General features: G+C 37.7%; 2 long non-coding RNA genes across 9 annotated transcripts in view; one reads left to right on the forward strand and one right to left on the reverse strand.

Moving 5' to 3' along the window:
* Positions 1-6,953, forward strand: part of LOC144639347 (uncharacterized) — a 127,223-nt gene extending 120,270 nt beyond the window's left edge. Inside the window, exons 4-5 of the long non-coding RNA XR_013568119.1 lie at positions 3,375-3,463; positions 6,880-6,953. This is a non-coding gene — a long non-coding RNA (uncharacterized LOC144639347). The remainder of the gene's footprint in view (positions 1-3,374; positions 3,464-6,879) is intronic.
* A 1,302-nt stretch (positions 6,954-8,255) lies between these two features.
* The window catches only part of LOC144639351 (uncharacterized), a 90,972-nt gene continuing 72,574 nt past the window's right edge, over positions 8,256-26,653 (reverse strand). For 4 of the 8 annotated variants that reach the window (XR_013568130.1, XR_013568129.1, XR_013568131.1 and 1 more), the window contains 5 exons: positions 12,635-12,688; positions 11,396-11,507; positions 10,556-10,674; positions 9,502-9,603; positions 8,256-9,227 (listed from right to left, as the gene is read on the reverse strand). This is a non-coding gene — a long non-coding RNA (uncharacterized LOC144639351). Of the gene's footprint in view, positions 9,228-9,501; positions 9,604-10,555; positions 10,675-11,395; positions 11,508-12,634; positions 12,689-15,514; positions 16,675-19,873; positions 19,933-21,791; positions 21,855-25,904; positions 25,974-26,089; positions 26,150-26,653 lie in introns of those variants that run through there. The other 4 variants (XR_013568126.1, XR_013568132.1, XR_013568128.1 and 1 more) reach the window with 3 other exon arrangements.

A 26,653-nucleotide genomic window follows, 5' to 3' on the forward strand; every position in this document is an offset into this window, starting at 1 on the left:
AACTAATCAAAGAGGTCTATGACCCACTCGTGAATGCGTTCATATTTGAATCGTTCCTTTGAACAGTACAGTATCGATGGTAAATATTCATTATAGGGATTAACAATAATAATCAACTTTATTTAAAGAGGGTGAACATATAACAGGTTGCTTAGGTATAAGAATTACTTTTTTCATCAATTTAATTGTTTAGTATAAATTCGATGGCTCAGTGGTACGGCTCTGCGTTCTAAAGCGTGTGACCCGAGATCGACCCTCATACCCTGTGGCTACAATTCTTTTTTTCTTATTATTTTTTTTTCCACGGATATTATATTCATATCTGTTTTATATAGAGTTTCGTTACTCTTTTACTGATTATCCTTTAATAAATCGTGCCGTGCTCTAACCTTCCCAGTCTTTTAATAACACATACATTAAGTCACTGGTCATCGTTTCCGAATATTCGCGATTATTAAAGAAAAGGCCATATTTCATCGTTTGGGAAACGATTGTTTCTCATTTACAGGGGGGAAGTATTTTCTACACTTATTTCTTTGAACTGATACCTTTGTAAAGCTGTATTTTTATTCATACCTGAGGGAAAAGAAATTTAGAAAGCGACCGTGAGCATACCTAATTTGCATAATGTTAACACATGGATGGAAGGATGGACGGATGGCTCAACTTCCCCACTATACTCGTTCATTACGCATTCACGAGTAAAAAGAAGCCCCTATTTTAGATTATAACTTACATGTACAAGGACCTTGTATATACCCCATAATTCCTTGCAACACAAGCTTTCAGAAACGTTAAAATAATGATGTTTATTCACTTCACATTTAATGGGAGTAGAAAAATAGGGAGAAAGCATTAAATAACTCTAACTTACAATTAAAAATGTACTGCACTGACTTCAAGAAACAATTTAATACATGTTTCATGACAAAGGGTGCATGCAGTTTTAGTCCAGACTGCCTTGTTTCAGTCTAACTTAAAATCGCTTTAACTTGAAAATAATTTTTAACTGCAACACTTGGATAATAAATTTAATTCAGGGTGTTAAAACTTAGACTTAAGACATGTGTTTTTTATCTTTAGGAACCGAATATTCCAGAACAGACCAAGACAGACAAACCACATGGAGGATTATAACCAGACTTCAAATGGACATGGTGAGTTTATTTTTTATGGTGCCATTAATAGTAGTGTCAGTGATAATTACAGACTTAGATATAGTATGTTAAAGAAAAATTGCAATACTACATGTAAAAGACCCAGTTTTACCCATAATTTTTACTTTCCCATACTCGTGGCTGTGCTCTTAAAGAAAAATTACAAGGAGCCAAACAAAGGTTCCAACCTATGAGATCCAGGGTGCCCAGCATAAAGCTTATATGAAAGAAATAAGATTATCTGGTCGCTCAAAGACAAAAGTAGTCGCCCGAGCGCCCTTAGAGCACAGCCCTGATTACTATAACAAGCAGTGCTGTTGCAGCGCCACAAAATGGCTTCAAAAAGTGAGCTCAAAAGAGCAGTGAAATGGCTGCATAGCTGCAGAAGACCCAAAATTTGGCTGTTAAATGCTGCCACAATAATTTCCTTGACAGTGATAAACAGTGGTTTGGTAGCAAAATGGAAACTTCACAAATACACAACTTGCACTGGTGACTTTATCAGTACAATATCAGCAAGATTTACATGTAGAATATACTGTAAGTTAAAACATCCCTCAGTCCTAGGGATGCAGAAGTTTGTGAAACAACAAAATGATATTTGATAGTGTCCCCATTTAGTGGTTTTATTACTGCTATTTCAGTTTTGACACTCAAATAAAGGTTTTATTATTATTATTATTATTATAGTATTATGTCTTTATTTTCACATAACACTGCTTTCGTTGTAAACTGCATCAGGTAACGAGCATGTAAAATTGCAGCTGCAACTTCTTATGTTTGTAACAAAAGAACTGAAAATCAACAGACAATTTAAAGGTGGTTCAAAGTTTGAAAGGAAATTGAAGTTAATAATAATTATTATTATTATTATTATACTACGCAAGTTTCGTTTAATGTTCTTGAAAAGTAGTTACGGCCTTAATCTGTGATCGCCATGCATACAGTTTGTACTACACTGTACAATATTTACTGACAGTGCTCACCTCAATCTGCCAAAAGAAATGGGATAACAATCCATGCTGCAAATTTTTAAATGTGGTTGTTAACAATTGTAAGCATTTTTCAAATTGCACTGAATTTATTCAGGGATTTACTAGCCGTTTTACTGTAAATTTGAGCTTGGTAAGCGTGCTTTTTCTCAGTCTTTCTGCAAAAAAGTATTAGTTTTGCTGTGATCAGAAAACACTTTTCTAGCTGATTTCCGAAGCCACAACATATTGAGTGAAAGTCAAGTCAGCAAAATGAGCCAGCCACGCTCATGTAATCAGGCTCTTAATCAACTTATAAATACCATAACATTGTTTCAATTTAATGTGTTCCTCAACAAATAATTATTTTGCAAACTTGCTTCTTGTGTTGGGGCCGTAATAGTTATTTTCTAAATGTGGCCATTCATGAATTGCAATCTGTTTATCCTCATCAGGGACAGAGGTTGAGTAAACAGAAGAAAACTGTACACCGAACACCATCATTTACAAATTTCCTGTCTCATTAGGAAGGAGGTGAGTATTCATCTTGGTTTAAAGATTGTTAATTATGTATGTGTTACTAGAAAATATACATAATCCAGATTTTTTAGGTTTGAACTTTTCAGCCCTCTGAAAAAGTTCTGTGTAGCTTTCTGGATTTATTTTGAAATGGTGGCTTTTGTAGCCTGTGTACAGCCATCCGGCTCTGTTAAAAAATCGTGTTTTTTTTTTTTAGCGGAGCAGGATGGCTGTACACAGGCTACGCCTTTTGAAAATCCTCCTCTCGTTTAGAATGTCCAAAGAGCTTCCTTGGGGTGGGGTGGGTAGGGATATCATCAGAAGCACACAATCCTATTATTGATCAATTAGGGTTCCAGCCTGGATAGTAGAGGGGGGAGGGAGCCCAGGAGTAAAAGGGCAGTGGGTAGGAGAAGAGAGGGCGGGAAGCAAGATTCCGAGGGGAGCAGAAACCAGGAGAAAAGGAGTAAAATTTTGCATCATTTCGTTATAATTATTTGCAATAGATATGGGACAAAGAGATGGGTACCACCACAGAAAGGGACGGGAAGCAGGAGAATTTTGTTATACATGTAGATATGATTAACTAACTAAGGAACATGCATCTAATCCAAAATACATAACATTGTTTTAATTTATGTCTTCCTCAACGAATTTTGCAAACTTGCTTCTTATGTGGCTGTAATATTTCTAATGTGGCCAATTCCAATCTGTTTTTTCTCATCAGGGACAATGGTTGAATAAGCAGAAAAGAACCGAAGGGAACCGAACACCAAACACCATCATTTACAAATTTCCTGTCTCTTAAGGAAGAAGGTGAGTTTTCATCTTGGGTTAAATGTTGTTATTGCAGTTTTCAGTGTTGTGCGAACTATGAAATTCAAAATCTAACTGACGATTGTGCTTTTTGCTGCTGTCAATCATTATTATGGTGACAGCCAACAAACTATGAAAAACAGAAACAAACATTTTTTGAAATGGATTGAAATCTACCAATAAAAACTGACCGATGTGACCTTTTGACCTGGTTGAAGTGTGAGACGTCAGCTAAGATGGTTGCGGATTGAATTTCAGAGTTCACGTAAAACTGAAAACCACGTGTTACCAGAAAAATATTCAGTACATAGTGATAATCCAGATTTTTTTGGTTTGAACTTCTCAGCCCTCTGATAAATTTCAGTTTAGCTTCCTGGATTTCTTTTGAAATGGCAGCTTTTGAAAATCCTTCTCTCCTTTAGAATTTCCAAAGAGCTTCCTTGGGGTGGGGTCGAGGGGAGGGTATCCTCAGAGGCGCACAGTCCTTTCATGGGCACCTTCAGACCTGGGGGAGGGGGTGCAAAGACCTCATTGCTCAAACAAAGTGACTTGCATTGAAAGCTGAATAAAGAGGTACATAAAATGGACAGAATGGACAACAAAACGTGCATTAAAATAGTTGTGTACAAACCTTGCTAGCTTCCTTAGAGAAAACATTTTTTTTTATTTATGTCGTGGCGTTCCCCGAAGATGTCAATGCACTGTATTTTTTCCTTCAGAAATATTTTACTTAATTTCATTTTTAGTTCAGCAAAAAGTATTTTTGGGTAGCCAATTTACATAATTTGTTTTTCCCCTTTGAAAGTTATAGAAAAGCATGTGAAACACTCATGCAGGTGTAGAACTTGACATTTGGGTAAAAGCATTAGCTTCTTGGCATATGTAACAGTTTTGTTTCATTTCCTTACACTGGATCAACGGCGCGCAAACGCTCGAGCTAATCAAAAGTCTATCTTCTGGTTGCTGTCGCCAATTTCTCACTTTCTTAGAAATGATTGTAACTAAATCAAACTGAGGTGTCACGCAGGATTTTCGAAAAAAATCGACATGATTGTAGTAATTTACGAAAGTATTTGTGAAAGAAAACGAAAGCAATTAAATGAGGCCGGAATTTAGACTTTTGAATCACAAAATTCGGTAAATTTTCAATACTGTTTGGACATAATGATCAGTTATTTCGGTCTATTTTTTTTTCTCTAAGCTTGTTGCGCAAATACCAACCATTTTACCCCAAAAATGGATGAAATTCCCGACACTGGGGAGGGGTGGGGGGGGGGGGCTGCCTGCCCCGAACCTCCCCCCCCCCACCATATTTTTTAACAAAAATGTTATTTGTTGAGCTTGTCTGTTTTTGCTTACATGACATAAATTATTCTGTACCAAAATTAATGTGATTGTCTTAGGTTTAGTGGCGACGAGTTTTGTTTTGATTGATGTCGAGTTATAAGCAATAATTCTTTACAACAGATATTTTGATGATCGTGCTTTCTCTAAAATCTTTAGCTACCGTTACGTTTTCGCCTTTGCCGACGTTAACTTATACAAACGGTCAGGCGAAGAAATCGTTTAGAGACATTATTTGTTTTGTTATCCTTCCTCGGCATAAAACTCAAAAGGGTTACGTACAGCTAATAAGGCGCAACCAAAAAGAAAAAAAAAAAGAAAAAGGAAGGCTCCACGCTGGGTTCGAGCCTTAACATACCTCGATTGCGGAGCGGTAATGATCTCCACTTCGCCACGCAGTACAAACATAGAATTACATACAAAAAATATAATGAAGTATCGTTTTTTGCATCCATTTAATTTACATTCCTTTTATTTCGATTCAAAATAGGTGTGATACGTGTCCAGGAGTGATAATAGAGAGATCAGCAGTACATGTATTATTTGTTTTTCCCGCAGACGGCAAAAATTCAACTTCTGCCGTTTGGCGTTTGTACGCGAAAATGAATAGTTTTGTGTTCTAGTGAATCTGGAGTTTTTTTTTACCTATTTTTATGAGCTATTATTTGTACAATTCGATAAAAAGGTAACAAAATGAAAGTCAAGCTCGCGTTTGCTGTTTGCTTGCACCACAAGAAAATTTTGCCGTAAACATTTCATTTGTGGCTCAACAGATTTTGCGACAGTGGGAATGATTCAACTATAAAGTGTTACTCCGCGTTTCTTTCCGAAACAGTTTGACATTACTGATTATTTTTTGACAACCATCAGCATGCACTTGAACAAGTCCGGCGCACCTACTTACTTGCCATTTATCTTACAAGGGCGCATGTATGTCACTTGTTTGGGGATGGTGGGGGGGGGGGGGGGGGAGCAGCTGGACGTACCGTTTCCTCTGGCCTTATTCTCGGGTTACGCCCATTCCTTTACGATTCCTGCCTTTTTGTTTCTTTTCCTCTTCTTTTGTTTTACCAGCCATTCTGATTTGAGAGCAAATCGACGCTGGTTAAAGGTCGCTCGGTGGAGCATCCTATAAGCGGACACCCTTGGGGCGTATGGAAGGTTAAGCCTGTTTTTTTTTTTTACTAGCGACACAAGTATGAGCGGAAATATTTACCAGCTCTTATTACACCCCAAAAACGGCCTCGACGCAAACATAAGCACACGCGCAAGCACAAGGATAAGAATTTTTTCCTTTTCTTGTGCTTGTGTTCGCGTTTTGCTTTGTGAAAACGAAACATCGCATAAGCACACGGAAATTTACGACGTCTGGCTGAGTCTGTCCAATTAAAGTACTCATTCCAGATTCCCCCGCGTCTGAGCAAGCAAACATGTCGACGGTCGTTTTCACTTGGCACAAATTACATAACATGCTTGCGCTTGTGTCGCTAATGAAAACCAGGTTTTAAAGGGGCAGTGACCCGGAAATTAAGTGCTTCTTGAAAATCTAAGTGGTCTGGCTATGGATGGGTAGGAAGAAAGTGCCTTAAAATATAAAAAAGCCAGGCCGACGTTTTCAAGTTGCCAGTCTTACTTGTAAGAAAATCACATAAGAAACCGTTGAGTAGGGATTATTGACGTCCGGGGGAATAAATTCATGCATTTTTTTTATATTTTTACAGGTTATATTGTTGATCGTTCTAGCATAGTTTACACAAAACGAAGAAGCCTTCTTGTGACACTGCCCCTTTAAAGTCGTAGCGTTGCATTTGCAGAGGTGATATCTTTGCGCCGCTTATGGGAGGTGTTCGTTATCATAGGTGAACAAGAGAAAATAAGGGGTTTCTCTTGGGTGAACTCATAGGATTAGCGCCTCTGAGGACATGAATGGTTATTATACTGAAAAAATCCCCAGTAACACTCTTTTATCTTTGCTTTTGGACCTTGTGTGAAAATACCGATTTTCGTCAAATTTTGGCATGTAATATTACTGTAGCTGGATGTTAATAAATTCTGTGACTTGTCTGTTTCAGGTTCGACACCATTACGTTCAAGAAGTGCAGTGATTGGTGAACTGTTTACCATCTCCACGCAGACTGATCGTTTACCATACACCACGGATGACAGCCATTATGCTCTTATTTCCACTAGTGACAGGTTAGTCTTACCTCTAAGCAAAAATTAAGTGAGCGTTCTAAAAGAGCTTTGCCTGTGTATTTAGGACACCAACAATCGAGTACGATTACGATCGGCCAATGTACTATAAATCTTTCAGCGGAACTGGTTAATTCGCAGCGTTTAGTCTCCTTCGCAGCCTTTGTTTGGCCTCGTCACGCAACGATCCCTCTGAGGAAGAGTTGCGTGAAGAGTCCACTTGTCACGCAACGATCCCTCAGAGGACTGAAGAGTTGCGTGACCAGCCCAAGTAATGGCTTGGGAAACTAGGCTTCTTTGATCTTTTTGGATGGCATTAAATTTCACTCTAAATTTGCACAGTTCTTTAAAAGTCAGGTTTTAGCCAGCGTTTTTTGACAATATTGAAAATTGACATTAAAATTTTAACTAGGTTGAAAGACGACAGAATTATTTGAGGGTCAATGTAATTCTTTTCCTTGCTAAGGGTAAAATTTTCATTTTGCAATCATTTTTCTTTTTCTTGCTTTTCTACATTGAGCAAAGAAAAGCTTAACGTTTCTCTGTATGGTACTTTGGTTTGTGTATCGTGTAAAGAAAACGACACAATTTCACACTAAACGTACATGTTTACTATACGGGAAACCCGCGAAATTCAAAGCATTCAAATTATATTCTTCAAGTTCCAGTCAGTGTTGTTATTGTACGGTTTATTTTGTGGTACATCGCCTAATGTCTTTTATTATTACGAGTTTTTGGAAAGCAGCGAAGTTTGTAAGTTTTTTATCTTTCCTTGTGATGATCTTATTTAGTTTATCTATTTATATCATATTGAAAAGAAAATTTCATTTGCATTTACGTTCAACACACCATACGCGTGAAAATGTGTGTTGAAAATAAATTCAAATGAGTTTCTCCTTTTCAATATTATGTTGAATAATATTTTCTTGGCTTCGGGCGTACACAATCAATGTATTTATATTTAATTTTCTATTTTCTACAGCTGTGGCCAAAAGCAACCGAGTGTTGTTATGACAAAAGGCAGAGAGATGTTTCACCGGATAGTTTTTATTCTGTGGTACACAACAAGGTAGTCGCCATCAGAGTAGAACAACGCAAGGTTTGTAAACAAAGGGATTCAATTCAATCAAGTCATCTTCAGAGTGAAGCGGTTTTTCTAGGAAGGCGTACGAATTTTGCATTGTTTGACTCTGATATTGATTACAGTGTTGTTTATTGTTCGCAAGAGATATTTACACTGAAACTGTTGTATTAATGTGACATTGTTTTATTGATTTGTCTGTATTAAGGTAATATTACAGAATAAATTGCTTTGTTTCTGTACAGAGTTGTTGTAACATCATTATCTTTCCTAGATTTTTTTGCAGGTGCCTTTGAAGTGGCGAGTCACAGAAAAGCGAGATATCAATCTTGGAAGAAAAATAAAGTGGAGGTAGAAACCAGCCAGCCAGCCATCAGTAAGTAGCATTTCTAATATACTTTCAGCCACAGTTTGCTGTTAGCATCTTTGCGGTATAGTGAACTCTAATTTGCATGCGTCCTGTACGAGTATGTCGTATTTGTAAGAAGTGAGATGTACTGTACGTCATGACTGGAAGTAAAGCTACTTACAGTTACGACGTACAGTGCACCTCACTTCATACAAGAACGAAATACTCGTGCACGACGCATGCTCATTAGAGTACACTGTACCACAAGGATGAGTACGCCAAACTCTCGCTATAAGTATAAAACAAATGCTAGTTAGTGGTGGTTGGTGGGGAGGTGGTGTATTGTACCTACACTTTTTATCTTACTTTCAAGGTTGATATTTTGCTTTGGCCGTTTTTCAAACTGGTCATTTTCAAGGCATCTGAAAAAGAGATATATAATGTTTGAGCATTGCACATACAAGCGTTTCCCGCCAAAAGACTTAGAAAAAAACTTGACTCAAAATATGATACTAGATGCGCATGCGTTTGTAGACAGTCATACCACAAAGATGAGAACTCAAAAAGACTTAGAAAAATTTTACTTAAAAAATGGTACGAAATGCGCATGCGTGTGTACAAAGTTGTACCACAAGGATGAGAACGCCAAACTCTCGCTATAAGTATAAAAGAAATGGTAGTTAGTGGTGGCTGGCGGGGAGGTTTGGGATTGTACCCCCAATTTTTTCATTTTTTTCCAAGGGTGATATTTTACTTTGGACGTCTCTCAATCACTAGTACTGTCGTTTGCAAGGCATCTGAAAGAGAAATAGAACGAAAAGACATAAGAAACATTTGACTTAAAACTATCATGCAAGACGCGCATGCGTATGTACAAAGTTGTACCGCAAGGATGAGAACTCAAAAAGACTTAGAAAATTTTTTACTCAAAAACGATACAACCAAATAACCCTCACCTAAACAACGGCACACATAAAAATCCTGTTTGATTCTAAACCGAAGGTGGAAAAGCTTCGTTCAAGTTTGTCGATGTATTTTTGCACTGAAAATGTTTAAATAAATAATACTTACTTGGTCCATACGTTCACGGAAAAATGCCCGTGAAAGAACTTTGATGACGGCGTTTGTAATCCTCTCGAAAACTTTTAAGCTGCTCGCTGTTCCTGTTGATACCTAAACGAAACAAAACATATCATTACCTTACCAAATTGTTTCTTGAATAGAATATCAACTTTCCTAGACGCCATTTATTATTTGGTATGCAAGTTTAATTTCGAAGGTGAGAATATAAGATGCAAATTGCGCTATTAACAAGCAGACGTAAACACATCATTTCATTTCAATTTTACTGAGACGCAATAAACTTTGGAAAGCGCAACAAAAACGATTGGATTTATAGAAGAAGGTTGTGTTTACACATGAAAAGGGTATCAATTTAAATTACTACATGTATTTATATTTTTGCTTTTTCCCAAACCTAATAGACGCTTCCAAGCTGGGCTTCATAAATCAAGTTATATATATTCAATAAAATGTCCCGAGATAAATAAAATTTCAAACACAAACACGTAAAAGAAAAACAAATTTTTGAACGCACTGTCGATGTCGGCTGACCGGCTGACCGGCTGACCGTATGCGACTTAAGCTGAATTTTCATCAAATTTAAATGTCCAAAACCGGATGGCGCAATGGTTTGGTGCGCGCCTGTCCCGCGTAAAACTCGGGACTTGCAAGCACAAGTTCAAGCCTCTGTCCTGGCGTATTAAAAGTTCTTTTTTACTTTTATGAAAAAAATAAATAAATTCGCCATACGGTTAAATTTTATTTTCAAACTTTTTTAGGATACCAAATCCGATCATCTTCAAGAAAAAAAAATGGGACGAATCTAGATAGCAACACAACGGCAAAAATACGTCCAGTTAGAAAAAATCCTGTGTTAGAATCGCTCTTTTTGTACTGAAAATCTTTTAAATTGTTACAATTAGACTTTTGCTCGAATTTATTTTTTATCGCTTATTGACTTAACCTGACAATGAAATGTGAATCTGGCTAAAGAAAGTTTTCTCTCATAAATTTTAAATTTCAAATTCGAATCAACAGTAAACATGCTAACAATAAAACTTACTCGAGCTTGCCTCTTCCGTTCACAGAAAAATGCCAATGAGAGGAACTTTGATGACGGCGTTAATGATCCTTTCGAAATTCATCCCAAACTTTAAAGCTTCTCGCTGTTCCTGTTGATACCTAAACGAAAACAAAACATATCATAACCTTACAAAATTGTTTCTTGACTTCAATGTCAACTTTACCACTAATTAAAGTTGCGATGTAAGTTTTAGCAAGTTTTAGCTAAACTTGCGATGTAAGCTTAGCTATTATGGTTAGATTTGTAAGACAGTTCAATAAAATTTTCTCTTGACGAATTTAACACAATAAAAATAAACTTATTTTTGTACGTACTTTTGATGTACTTTCAGCTGACCGCGCAGAAACGTGGTAGTTAAATTTTATCATTTTAAGTGTCCAAAACAGGTTGGCGCAGTGGTTTGGTGCGCGCCTTTCGCGTGCTATCTCGGGGCGTGCAGCCACCAGTTCAAGCCTCTGTTCTGGCGCATAACATGTTCCTTTTTTTACTTTTATATAAAAAAATATCATGCTTGGATGAATTTTGTTTACAAACTCTTTTCAGAACTTAATCCGATCATCTTCTTTACTAAGAAAAAATTGGTGACGAATAAATCAATATAATACGTTAAACCAAAAGCACGACTTGAAAGACCTAAACTGGCTTCTCCCAGAAAAAATGAACTCGCTTGATGCCGGTATATTAGATTTTCGTTATAATTTTTACGTAGCAAAGTTCAAAAACATCGGCCGTCTTTTATTTTTTATATTCATTCTTCGGCGAGCGAAAAGTACATGTTATCTTCATGATATATGTTAGAAAGTATCAATTTAAACTTACATTGGTCATTCCATGAACTCTGATAGTTTCCTTTCTTCTTAGTTTGAGAGAGTTTAGAAATTCCGGAAGTTGTGCCCAGTTTCCGCTAAGATGGCGTCGACCACGTTGTCATCTGAAATAGACGAGAACTTACAGTCAGTAACAAACCAAACAAACAGGTCAGGAGGCAGTCAGTTGACAAGCTGCTGTATTAATAGTTCGACAGTGGTCGCCGGAGTGCTGGAAAAAAATATTTGCTTAGAGGGCATCAGTCTGATGTGAAGACGATTGACAAACAATATCAATTCTCGGGTATGATCATCCTTGGAGACCCAGGCGCAGTTAGTGGGGGGCGGGGCAAAGTCCGTGATACGGGCGAAAAAAAATCGGCGAAGGAAAGACTTTGATGGGGGGTAATTTGCACCTTTTGAAATTTGTTGAAAAACATACGTAAGACCTTATAGCGATTTAAAAAAAAATGGGCAGAATTGAAGCTTCTTTTAGATATTGTATCTCGGAAATGAAAACGGTGACCCCCATTTTTTTTTTTACATTTATGACATGAGTAACTCATAATTCATAAACTAGCAGTAGTGAGAGTTTAAAAAAAATCTCAATGATAGAAGATTTTCGCGCGAACGTCCTTAAGAATATCAAATATTCAGATCCTGAGAACTGTGTCTAAACCCAATATGAGAGGCGCAGTTCAAATGTGTGCATGGGGAAACTCCCAAATAAGAGGGAAAACGGGTGTGCCATGGAAAATTGGAATGGAAACCCATAAGCAGGGCAATTTGGGCGTAGTAAGAGCTATGTTGATCGCTAAGAGAAACCACTTTTCATGCTTTGTATACTTTTCATCATTTGGTCACGTGCAATCCCAAACAAGACCTAAACTGGTACCAATATTGAAGTTTTGTCATGAACATACCGAGTCAAAAATCCTCAAAAGTCCCTGCCTACTACATGTAAGTAAAGCAGGCAGAGGTCGGCTGATTACCACCATATTCGTATCTATAACAAAATTCTCGATTTTGATTCGTTTTGCGCGCGCCTATTTGTCGCGTAATCGGCGCACGATCACGTGGGTGTCCAATTATTTGTTTGTTGCGTGCAGGCCTAACCCAACTAGTAACCACGGTAAAATGTTTTGGTTGATCGTCTTTGTTGTTGACAAAATGCATGTTTTCAACAGAGTGTAACAACAGCCAGAAATCCAGCTGTGTTTGCAGACTTCTAAGGAATGGAAAAAGAACTCACCTGTTTACTAGCAAAGTGGAAGATCATCCCATTGTACATCTGCAATGGTTTCATCTGAAAAATATCGAAATAACGTCAATATCGAACTAGAAACGACATTTGTAGGCTTTGCATTAGCGCAGATTACCAGTAGATTAGTCTCCTACTCACAAACCCTCAGTTTTGTGTCTTACTCCACTAGCAAACAACGCATTCTTATTCAATATTGTTCTGTTGTTGTTCTTGCTGTTGAAGTGAAATAAACGCTCAGGACTCTCTAATAAAAGCCTCATATCTATTTAATGCCTCCCCTAGGACCCCAAATATTTAAAGGAGAAGTTCACTCCAGAATGGCCATTTATTTTCTTTACGCAAATAAAAAGTTTATACAAAGATATGTTATTCACCAAAATTTCAGCATCCAACGTGTGCTATAACCCTAAGAATTCTTTACCAAAATTTGACAACTGAACGCCGCCATCTTGGAGCTGGTAATGTATGCGTGACGTCAAAGAGCTCAGCCTGAAGTTTGGCGGGAAATTTTAAAAGTTGAAACTCCTTGTTTTCTGTATTTCTTTGAGCTCTGTTTGAGCAAAATGGAAATGCACAAACGGCATTTTGTCATACAAAAGCCACTACGAAAAAAAACAAGGAGTTTCGACTATTTAAATTTTCCCGCCAAACTTCAGGTTGAGCTCTTTGACGTCACGCATACATTACCAGCTCCAAGATGGCGGCGTTCAGTTGTCGAGTTTTAAGAAAGATTTTATAGGGTAATAGTGCACGTTGGAGGCTGAAATTTTGGTGAATAACATATCTTTGTATAAACGTGAACTTCTCCTTTAATAGATGTCCAGGGCATAAACTAGATCATTAATTTTTACGGTAATAGAGTTTTGTCATCAGTGAACAGCCTAAAATGAGTCCGCATTGCACTAAAGTCCCTATATGAGGAAACCAGGCAGAGGTCAGAAGAAGTTAGTTAGTTCCCTTCGCGCCATGGGGCGCATAAGGCTGTAACTGTCTCTCGCCAACTAGCCCTGTCTTGCACTGCGCCCCTGACTTCCGACCAGCTGAGAGGTCAGAAGGGGGACGGCTTCAGTATTGTTTTCGAGAACATACCATCCCCAGCCCCCCAAACCAAAGGAGAGGACCAAGTGGCATGACATAAGTTGTGATTTTAGGTCAACTTTAGCAGCATGCATGTAGATTGTAAATGATGTATGAAATTCTAAGAGGACAGACCATGATTGTAATGGCACGCGCACTCTTGTAAAGATCTAATTGTCGTAACCGTTTGTCAGTAAGATTTCTAAACTGCATTGAATTCTACAATTGGCTTGGGCTCCATTAAATCCTATACTATTAAATCCATTACATTTTTTCCTATACATTTGTTCCAGTATCGCTGTATGCATTTAAGGTGGCTCGTAATAGTTTAGTCAGAATTAGACATGGCCATCTTTGGTGTTCTATTGCAGCTATACCAACAATGTTTAGGGAAATATTTTAAGACAAACTTGTGCAAGATTTTACAAATGAACAAATTGAGGTCATTGGGACACCAAAATTCATTGTCATGGCAACGTCATTTGAGGTCAAAGATACCTATTTTGGACCTTTTGAGGCACATAACTCAAAAACTTTTCGGTGAAATTTCTTGTTTTTTATTCATGTTTATCTTAGCGAAATAAGAAACATTTATCAAAGGACAAGTGTAATGTTGATGTGAAACTAAATCTGTTGGTTGAATATATTTAGCAATACACACTGCTAATTGTGCGAAATCACAACTTTTGTCATGCCACTTGGGCAGTTTTTTTTTTTTTTTTTGGGAGGGGGGGGGAATCAACTAAAAAATGTTACCATGGTTACAAGTTGGGTAGGGCTACACTATGCAACATGGTGGGGATCGGCCAGCCCCCTTCTTTCGACATTTTTTTCAATTCTGTCTAGTTTGCTCAGACATACATTTTAAATCTTACACCCCTAAGAGAGAAGTGAAGCATACACACGGGAATGACCCTGGGAGCTAAAGGGTATGTAGGCTTGCGTATGCAGACGAATATCTCAATTATTTCACACCACTATAAAATATTGAATATTTTCCACAGCAAAGGTAGATCCGCCTGCACTCACAGGCTTTTTAAAAAAAAGAAAGGGAGCTCACCTGTTCAGGGTTGGAAACTAAAATTTTGGAGCACTCGCCATCCGGGCGAGTGACCTTCAAATTTCACTCGCCCAGATCAATTTTCACTCGCCCAGTCTTCTTCCATTAAAAAAGAAAAATTTAGGCCCCCCCCTCCCCCTACGAATAATAAAATATACAACTTCAACTTTTAATCACGTTTTGATACTCACTGTGCCACTTTGGTGGTCGATCGCAAAACAGACTGCAATCTATTTCTTCAATGAAAAATTGCCAAATATAGACCTTACTACACAATAAAACATGAGCACACTTACTTTAAAAGTTGAAACGCAGTTTTATTTGAAACGTATTTCCAAATTCTTGTTGTTTGCAAGCGAATTGTACAGGAAAAGAGGCGAGAAATGGCCATCTTGCTGCGTTTCGCGGCTCGATGGATAAGCCAGTGAATTTTTGACCAGAGGTATTACTTTGTACAAGTACGTCCGTCATGTAACATGCCCCAAACGGAAGACATTTTACGAACGCGATCACAGCTTTGTTTGAGATTGCAAAATGTTGGCAAGCTATCGGCTTGTGGACAGTGTAGATTATTTTAAAGTGGGAAGTAAAAGTTTCGCTTATTCTGAATAATATATTCTGGATATGACAATCGTACTCGCCAAACCGGGCGAGTGATCCGTGATTTGTACTCGCCCGACTGTTTTCACACTCGCCTGGGCGAGCGGGCGAGCGCTAATTTCCAACCCTGCCTGTTTCCTGGCAATAGTTGAAGATCATCCTGTTGAACAGCTGCAATGGTTTCACCTGTAAAAGACAAAAAAATATAAATACTTTGAGAATGTCTTCAATTTGGTCAGACCAGGTCCTGAAAGACCGCAAGTTTCAATTATTGGCAAATTTGATTCTAAATCAGTCTTTGCTCAAAGTGACATGCAAATTGATGGGGAAATTAATTTTGTGTAATTTAAAATAATATAGTGGATCATCATTCATTCAAATTCCAAATACCAAATTAATTAACAATTTTCGGCTTCCCTCAATTTTGATGTAGAACCAGTCTTTGCTTTGCAGATCAAGTAACTCATGAAGAGATGTTGTAGGGTGGAGCCAGCTCCCTTGTGGGCCAGCCCTTACACCCATCTCTTGTACAAAGTTCAAGATCCATTCAGCACATGCAGACAGTCTAAATTCCAAACATATTCTAATTTTGATCAGTTTTGATGTAGGACCAGTTTTTGCTTCACAGATCATGAAACTCAGGAAGAGATTTACGGGTGGAGCTAACCCCTTATCAGGTCAGCTCTTACACCCATCTCTTGTACAAAGTCCAAGATCCATTCAGCACATGCAGACAGTCTAAATTCCAAACATATTCTAATTTTGATCAGTTTTGATGTAGAACCAGTTTCTGCTTCACAGATCAAGTAACTCGAAAGAGATTTACGGGTGGAGCTAACCCCTTATCAGGTCAACTCTTACACCCATCTCTTGTACAAAGTCCAAGATCCATTCAGCGCATGTAGACAGTCAAAATTCTAAACAGTATTTTTACTTTATGATCAATTTTGATGTAGGACAATAATATTATTAGGTTCAGACATAGATTAATAAACACTAGACGAGACTTTGGTGGAATCATAATACCCTGGATTAAAAATTTGCTTTCATGTTATTGCTGCTTCCTTACTAGTTAATCAATTTTAGAAAACAAAATGTTAAACCTGAGCACTCTCAGAAATAATGGAAATATATTTACTAATTAAAATGATTATTAATTTTGTTGTTAAATAAACAAGTTTCGCTGTGATAATACAGAACTGAATAAAGTTTGTCCAGTACTTAACTGACTGCATATCTGTGATCTGCACATCAAGAGTAAACAGCATGTACGACGATTGAGCTCTTTGTCCTGAAGAAAAAAATAAAGACATTTATTGGATGATGTAACTTACAACAATTAAAGGGTTCGGTGCAAAAAGGGCTGACGCGATTTTCGACTTAAAAGAACATCGATAAAATGACTCCAAATTTCGCATGTGGGTTTGTTTACATATGTGAAACATTGTACTGTATAAAGTTCCCTTGGTTTTTGCTTTGTTTTAAAGGAATAACGTACACAGAAAACTCCGTTTTTCTTTGTTCCATTTTAACAAAGAAACTACTAAAGATGCTGTCTGGAAAAACTTAGTTTTTTGCATATGTTATTTCTGGGAAACAGAGCAAAAGCCAGGGAAAATGAATTCATTACAATGTTTCACTTATGTCAACAAACCTGCACGCAAATTTTGGCGTTGTTTTGGCAATGTTCATCTCAAGCCCAAATCACTTCTGCCTTTTTTGCGCCGAGCTCTTCAATTATTGTATGTGTAAACACAAACCTTACAGATTTACTGATTGTAACACCATAAATTTACCAAACATCTAGAGGGGGATGGTGCAGACCTTGGCTAATTATTAGTACAAATAAAAGAACTATAGAAACATTATATGACTGTTCTTTTTTATGTTTCATGTCCTATGTCTACAGGCTTCTCCTCTCACCGGTAACACCATTTGGGAGGTTCATAATAATAATGGTGTTTTACCCCTGTAAAAAAGAGACCGGGATCCTGGTGGGAATCCAGGATCCCGTCTAGATCCCACCAAGATGGCAATAAACTGCCGGGATCCCGACCGGGAAAAAAATCCCAGTATGTCCGGATCCCGGCAACATGGCAGACTTCCCGCCAGGATCCTGCTGGGGAAAATTCCACACCACGGATCCCACCAAGAATCTTGCTATGAATTATATTCTTGCCAAGATCCCGCCAAGAAAAAAATTTCCAGGCAAAGTTCAAGTAATAATCACAAGCTAGGGATTCTAGACTTGTCTGACTCATTTGTCTTGGTTCGGCACCCTGTAATGTGTCCCTCGATCCTAGCCCATGACTTTGTGAACAGATGTTGTGTAATAAAAACCTAATCAAGGCTGTGCTCTAAGGAAATTTTCTGGGAGCCCTTCTGGCTCCCAACCCTGCCAGGTAGGGTGCCCAGCCCTTCAGGTTGGTCGCCCAAACTAATTAATTATTCAAATTATTAATTATTCAATTAACTAATTTATTGATATTATCATGGTTTAATAAGTTAATAACTAATAATTTATTAACCAATGAATTTAAAACATAAAACCAATTAAGATTTCTTGTTGATTATATTTAACAGCACACACTATTAAATATATATTTGTTGCTTCTTGTCAATGAACAACTTTGACTTTGTCAGTAACACAACATTACATCAATGTTAATACAGAGAGTTTGTAAGAGAAGGTTGTTTTAAAGCCACAATAAGTTTTATTTCCAACGATCAAATTATGGTATAACCCTAAACAAGTGACAGGTTAATGCATTACTGCCCTCTTATCTTGCTTAGGGCCTTTTTACATGAGAGTTTTCGTCCCGGGATGACTTTCGTCCCGGGATGACTTTCGTCCCGGGATGAATTCATCTCGGTGTCTGGTCATTTTCTTGTTGCTGTTTACATGATGATACATGATTTCGTCCCCGGATGAACTCATGCCGGGACGATTTCATCCCAGGATGAAACACCGAGTTGAAATGTCATCCCGGGATGAAACGTGACGAGAAACGTCATGTAAACAGTCTTTCCGGGATGAAATATAAAGTAATGTAAGCACGGGCGAGATGAATTCAACTCGGGCGGGACGACTTACGTCCCAGCATCCTGGGGTGAACACGCTCATGTAAAATGGAATTTTTTTCATCCCGGGACGAAATTCATCCCGGGATGAAACTCAACTCAGCTTTCATGTAAAGAGGCCCTTAGTCTCTCTTGCAAAAAATAAACACAACATTTCGGATTCATAGAATAATTATTCCACTCAGCAAATATAGCGGCTTTGTGAGTTGAAAAAGTGCGAATTCCTGTATGCTGTCATACGGAAACCCATTGAAAATTTTCGTGCCAAAATGGGAAAATTTCGTCCTTTTCGCAAAAATTCCTTACTTTATCTAGTTTCATAAAAGGACGCCAGAGAAGTTAAGGCTTAAACAATTAATTGCAAGCTTTTCTTGTTTCAGCGGTTAATTTGTCGAGAGTTCAAAAAAAATTAAGAACGTCACAAGAATTTAAGAAAGAACATTTAATTAGGTTGAGTTTCTATTCTTTCGACGGTCAGGCTGAGAGAACCACCGTTTGAATGATAATCTATACTAATCCATTCGATTTGATTAAGAAATGGATTGATTTAAACTTGCAGAAATTCATGAAACTGCAAACAATCTTATATTTATTTATTTTTTGCAATTCACCAAAGGTAATAATTTCACACACGGCGGAGTTGATTGTTACTATTTTTAGCGGCCACTGCATTTTGACAAACTTGTGATACATCCGACGAAAATCCTTTAATAGTAATGTAAATATATCCTAAATCCTAACGCCGTTAAGAATTTTCGTTTGAGATTAACACAACGAGTCTAAAAACAAATAAATTCGATTTAAGCTAAATGATAATAACATTTTATCAAGATTTAGAGTGCAACAAGTTGTCGCTATTCCTATGTATGTAAACATCTGCAGACGAAGCCGAAGAGGCAGAAATTTGCATATACGAAGAATTTCATTTTATGTTAACACCAACGCACTGCACTAACGAAAACTATTAATCAAAATAAATGAAAACTAAATCATCTCAAGGAAAAAACTCAAGATTTCAACACATATTTTTAAGCTTGTGTTAAACCATGTGGAACAAAGTTGACAGCGCTGGCAAGGGTAAACATTTGACTTCGTAATGTGCGCAAGCCTATTTTCCCACAAATAACATTATTAATCAGCCAAAAACATAATTTTACAATCAATCTCCTGCTATACTACAGTGTGGAACGGCGAACAAGAGGGCCGGGTGCCCGGCCGGGCGAGCAGTTTTATTTTTCGGTCGCCCGAGACCAAATGTTAGTAGCCTGAGGCGACCGGGCACCGCTAGAGCACAGCCTTGCTAATCTTTCTAATGTATTAATGAGTGTGAAGAAATTAATTTTGGTAACAATAGACATCTTTTTTAGTCAAGATGTTCAAGTGAAATAAAAATTAATTGAAAATCTTACCATTTTCAAAGTGAAGTCAACACCTTTACAACTGCCGGTCACTGAACGTCCTGCTGTTTCTGAAATTAAATACAAGACTGTAAACATTGTTGCTCTCATGTTTTAAAAAGTAATTAAACAACTGAATTTCTTATAATTTTTATTTGTAACAAAAACTTCTTAACAGCTGGCCAAGCTGAACAAAAACAAAGAAAACAGCAAACAATTTGACAGAACGCAATAATTAGTTGGCCCTCCAATTATTCTAACCAACAAATAGTAAATGGCTTGAGTCCAGAAGTATTTGTTTGAGTGTTACAAATATTGCAAGGGAAGTACTGGTAGGCTTTTGTACATTATGCTTTTGTTTCCCCACTAAAATGCTCTACCTTAATGCTCAATTTTTCCCACTAAAATGCTCGGTCTCCCCCATAAAAGTCACTAAAATGCTCAGATAATGCTCATTATACAAACATTTTTTAATTAATTTCAAAGTTTTTAACATGGTGTTAACTGTTAACACTTACAAAACCGTTCAAGTGTTGTTAGTAACAACAACAAGGTATACAAGTTCATAAATACAGCCAAAAAAACACATAATCTACTAAATCATCTACGGAGCTAAGTTAAGAAAGAAGGTGACTATCTCTAGAAAGTTATTTGTTGTTGAATTTTGAGTGTTAGTCTTCATTTTCTCTAAAAAAAATTAATTTCTTTTTAATTTTGTCAGAAAAAAATAAATTTCGCGGGAATATACCACTAAAATGTTCAAATAATGCTCAATGCTTTTGCCTCACTAAAATGCTCGAAAAAATGCTAGCATAATGTACAAAAGCCTAAAGGAAAGGCAGCGAGGCATGCAAACTATTTCGGTCCTCCAATTGACCCTTGAATTTGGCCTTCCCAGGGGGAGCTGGCAGCTACCTTTGATCTTGCTGCTTTTTAGGTTTCTTATTGCCCCAGTAAAGAAATCTGTCAATCATTCGAGAACCGTACGAAGCATGTGCAAAATGCTTTGGCAAAAAGGAAACAACATGGCGTTGCGTGTCATGTTGACTGAACAAAATGAATTCACTGTTGGTTATTGTCGCTTATCTGCCATGAGAATTTTTTGTGGCGGTTCTGAGACAATCAAGACCAATGGAATGAGCAGCTTTATTTTACATGTAAGTTAGTAGAGCGGTTAAAAATTTACATGAGAAACGAGCGAGTGACATCTTTCAGGACAAGTTTCCGAACAAGTTTCTGCATATATATTAAATGGGCTGAGATAAATTTTTCCCAGTGGAATGTTATCTCATCTTCACGCCGGCAAAAGAAAATATTTCAATCACGATAATATAGAAAATCAACAACAGCGTTAATAAAAGTGGTTCACGACTGCCCCTGCTAAGGCCCGAACCTACCGTATTAGTCAAGTAGGCTTGAACTTAGCTTTATTAAATGTTACAGTACATTTGTATACAGTAAATCTGACCCCCTAGTCCACTGATTGGAAACTGATTGGTCTGATTTATCATGGTGTTAAATTTGCTGCAAGACTCGTGTACAGTTTTTGAACATTGATTGATAAGTTAAAGTAACTGTTGATCCATCTGTTCAAATAAATATAATTTAAAGCTTGTATAATAACTGACAAACAACTTTTGAATTAACTCTAAAGGTGATTTCTGCTCAGGCTGCTGAAATGTCTGTCAGATTAACAACAAAATCTTTTTAAACTATACCTTCACCTGGACAGAATATAATTTGGATGTATTTAACATTTGCTAAAATTAAGCGTACATGAACTGTAAATAATGTACACTGCAAAATGAAATCTAACAAAAACTTTATAATGTTCATGGAAACGAATAAGCCACCATTTTTTGGAAAAACATGCAGTATGGTATACAATACATTATTTATTTTTTTAATAAATGTTAAAAGATTTCCATACCTGAAAAACTGATATCACTGAGCTCTTTGTTTGTTCACAGCAATTAAATTTCAACAATGAAATCTGTAATGAAAGAAATAAAATAACTAATTAAAAGGATTTAAATTGTTTCATTTCTTATGCATAATAACATCAAGTTGTTGTAAACTGACCTTAGAGGATTTAATATCAGTCAGTGTGCAAAGAATAGTGTCCACTAGCTAGGGCTAGTGGATTTTGGGGTGGGGCAAGTGGACTTATTGCAGTTTTTAGTGATATGCGAACTCTGAAATTCAAAATTCTCTAACTAACCATCCTGTTTTTTTCCTGGGCAATCATAATATTATTTTGGCAACAGCCAACGAACCATGAAAAACAGAAACAAACAAAATGGATCGAAATCTACCAATCACAACTGACAGACTTGACCTTTTAACCCAGTTGAAATGAACTTCTGTTTCCTGAGAGGTCAGCTAAGATGATTGATGGCAGCAAAAAGCGTAAACCATTCCTTAAGGATTGAATTTCACTTAAGGATTGAGTTTGCAATAATGCAATAATCCTTCCCTTGCCTGATTGGAATAAGTAAAACATCATACATGTAAGCATGATGAGAATTTTGGGGGATAGTTAAAGTGACTTTTGTGCTAGTAAATCCTGGCTACGTACAGCTGGCCCAAAGGCCAAACTGAAAAATTCAATTTCTTTTCACCCCGTCGCTGGGCCATTCCAATTTATATCCTCCACTGCCATTAATGAGGTGAAGCAAAATTTACCCTCTAAGAAATCAAAAGCCCTCTGGGCTTAGTGTCTCGTGTCACTTTTCAGAGTTTATTTAAAAAAGAGATCGCTTTTCACGTCTATTTATTGCTTGCAAAGATATCGAAAATTGAAAAGCGTGTATGTAACATAAAAAATAAAATTCAAAGTACCACTTCAGCATCTGGCCGTTGAACAGTTATAGGACTCCAATAACAGCAGAAAAAGATGACAGACAGATACTTAGCTGTCGAAAAACGCTGTATTGCACTTTGGTTCACTAAGCATTCATTCTACTGTATACTTAACCTATGACTTCCATGTGCTTTCTTCACGCTGTATGAAGTATCGCTTTGGGTGCATGTTTATTCGTGACCGCTTAGCTTAGCCTGTTGTGTGATAATGACATGCGAGTGGTGATGATTTTGTTAATTCTTATAACCTCTTCTCCTGATTTAGTATTGATATTGTGAGGAGAAATTTGATTTTGGTCACTCTTGAGCCGGTCTTAATGTTAAAAACAGATGCTGTTTGCACTGACAGTTGCGTTTATTTTTAAGCTTTTTGTTTGTTTTTCTTAGTGATAAAAGCGATCACACGAGATTCCCACCATTCTAGTCATATTAGTCAATCAGATAATAGCTACCGTTTCGTGAGAACAATTTATGATTTTGGTACAGCAATAGGGGAAAAGCATGTCTTAAACAGGATTGCGCCGTACAGAACTGTCGGTATGTCGACCGACAATATGTCAGGAAAACCTTTTTTTCCTTTCCATTTTTGATTAGATCCGATTTCAAAGATGTAATAGACCGTAGTAGTCGAACCACATGTGTGCCCTTTACTTTAGTTTCGATTTAGTTGACTAGCTAGCTTGGGCAAGTTAGAATTGTGCTGATTAAACTAGTTCAAAGCAACTTCCTTGTATACTTAAGCTATGACTTTCATGTGCTTTCTTCACGCTATATGAAGTATCGCTTTGGGTGTTTATTCGTGACCGCTTAGCCTGTTGTGTGATAATGACATGCGAGTGGTGATGATTTTGTTAATTCTTATAACCTCTTCTCCTGATTTAGTATTGATATTGTGAGGAGAAATTTGATTTTGGTCACTCTTGAGCCGGTCCTAATGTTTTTGTAACGCCAAAGCTACAACAGCGGCTGAAGAACGGGTAAATTACAGTCATTTTCTTCGCTATTTTCGGCCGGCCCGCGCTTAGTCTCTGGTCTGCTTATTGGATGAAATCTACTGAATGAAACTGATTCTGCTAGGTTCTGCTAAATAGGAAACATTCGATCTTGTTTGACACGTGATTTCGCGCGAACGTACGCAATAAACAAGTAGTGTTTAACTCGCACAAAATCGTTATCAAATCTCACTTTTAAAGAGAGACTTTAACTTCAATCTACACAGAGCTACGCTGTTTGATAACTGGTCATAACTTTAAAATGGTTGGGTATTTAATCGACTAACGATTCAAACGATTCAAACCTTTTGTTCAAACGACATGTGCTATGTGTACTTTGACATTCAATCCCGAACCGCCAACTAATTGCTTAGATTACAATCCCTCTTTAACCCCGACAAATTTTAATTGATTTTCAGTACAATCTTGTCGCAAAGGTTAGAATGTTATTTTAAGAACGTAAAACTTGTCTGTATTTTTCTTGATAACTGCTGGCTGCAGCTCAAATATATCCAAAATTGAAAAGCGTACAGCTAATTTAAAGAAAAAAAATACGTCACATGTACGTGTATTCCTCTTTAGAGCTTCATTCATCCACTGAAAAGGCTGTTGTTGTCGTCTATAAAAGTTGTGTTATATTGTAGCGTGGAATTCACAGCAGGATATATGAACCTACATGTAGTGTCTCTTGACTCAGGTCAATCTTCGGGTCAAAAAAATACAAAACAATGTATTTTCTGCGCTTTAGATTGACATTTCTGCTCTTCAATCCTAAGAAAACTCATCAAATATAATTTCCCCCTCGACTCCGGACTGGCAGAGTATGGAACAGCACAACGCAAGATTTGAACGATCGGCTGAAATGTTCCGTGACGCCCAAACCAGGCAAATGGAACAAACAAACGCCACAGTTGACATTTTTAAAGATTTGGCATCAAAATAATTGTCTTTATCTAATCGTTTATCTTCTGTTATTAAATTGTTGTTATTCGTGCCACAAAGGTCACCCCTTTCAAAACAAATGTTCTGCAAAAGTCACGTAGCAATCATAGTCTTTTTTAGGATGCTCGTTTTTTGTTCAACCTTTTTCAACGCAATTCTCCAACGAACTTTCAACATGCCAAATGCTCGTTCCACTACAGATCGTAGCGCACCGAACTTTAGGTTTTAAACTTTCTCTGCTCCTGAGTCAGGTGTCCTCTGTCCGGGTAGGGTTTCACTAGCCAGTTCGTTAGCAGATAGGCACTAAAAGGGGCCTTATTTCTGTTCCATTTTTATTGCCTGTTGGACCACTAAAAATTTGCTCGTTTGCTGCAAGTTCAGAAAAAAACGTCATCTCTTTTTAGCGTGCCTGTATTTTTACATATTAAAGCCCTTTACAATAAATACTCCTAACCTACAGTTTGATAAACCAGCGCGTTAGTTGCGACCTTTGTAAAGAAACATTATTTGTTCTTTGATGTGAAATTCCGGCGGCCTCAGATCACAAAGCATATGTTGAAATGGCGGGAAAATTCCGCGGCCTCACAAAGCAAATGTTGACATGGCGGGGAAAATGTTGACATGGCGGGAAAATTCGGCGGCCTCAGAAAGCAAACACGCATGGAATGCACTTTTCCCCCTGTAGAATTATAGAATTATCTCGTGTCGTCATGACAACGTCATACGACACGAGACAAAAAGGTCAAAGTGCCACCATGATACCTGTTACCCCCCCCCCCCTTCAGAAATAACCCATTTTCAAAAACCCAGCAGAAAAAAGCCAACTTTACCCTAACCCCTTCAGAAATATTCGAAAGATCAAAGATTGCTGGCAGGGCTTAGCTCCCCAAAATTGATTTTCAAAGCCCCTTTCAATGCCTCCAGAAAAATTATCTCAAAATAATAGGAGTGTGAATATAAAAAGGAATGGCCCTGACTGTTGTGATTTTAATTTTAACTTTGGCAAAATCTGGTATTTTCTCCTCAGAGGACCATACCGTACCCTACCACCCCCTCCATCCCCCCCCCCCTCCCTCCCCAGATAAACAATAATGGCGGCCTCAAAATACACTTCTCAAACGGGGCCAAGCATGCTTAGTTTACATTGGAAAACGTTCAATAAAGAAAGAAACCCTTATTTCCACAGCCTTTATAGCAAAGAAGAAATATTTAGAACTGACATTCCTAATAAAAGCATTTTAGCTTACCTGCACTCCAAGCTGCTATCAAAATCGCGCGTCAACACATCTTGCACATAGACAGCTCTACCTCTCTTGCTGTTCGTAAAACAATCAGCGAATATTACAAGATGATACAAAATGATAAGTGGTAAATCACTTTTACGCTTAAAGGACGGCAACAGAGAAGGAAACCCTGCAAATAAATTACTCACTTTCAGTTTACCATTCTGCTGCGGTTGTTTTCGCTGCGGTTTAAAATGGAGGAACTGCTCTTTGCAAAGGACGCTGGGAAGTAATACACGCGCGTGGCGCACGCGAGTTCGCTAAGACCACTTTGGCTAGCTGTCTCGTGTAAAAAATTATGCTCGAGAAATGCCGTTGATTGATTGGTTACCCAGTGATTACCCAGGAGCCCATAAACAGACTACAGAACACACATTGTTGATCATAACTTTTATAGATTTGTTGGCTCCTAAATTTTTTGTGCGACCCAACACAAATTAATAAAGGCCAAAGGCTGCTATGTCGCGAGGGACTAAATTGTACGTGGTCGATCCACACCCGGGGGGGGGGGGGGGGGGGGGAGGACTCGCATATGAAAGTGACGGGGATGCTCTTCGTCTCGCTTAGGGGTGTAAATTTCAGATTTTTGGTCTCACTTAGGGTGTTCCGAGCAAAACGCCAATATTTTTAGCCATAATGGTCTTGTTTACGGATACACACGAAGAAATACAGTCGAAGCTCTCCTAAGCGGACACTCTCGGGACGCGAAAAAA

The sequence above is a fragment of the Oculina patagonica genome, chromosome 14 (assembly GCF_052425735.1).
Source record: "Oculina patagonica isolate OP01 chromosome 14, crgOcupat, whole genome shotgun sequence".
Taxonomy (NCBI): Eukaryota; Metazoa; Cnidaria; class Anthozoa; order Scleractinia; family Oculinidae; genus Oculina; species Oculina patagonica.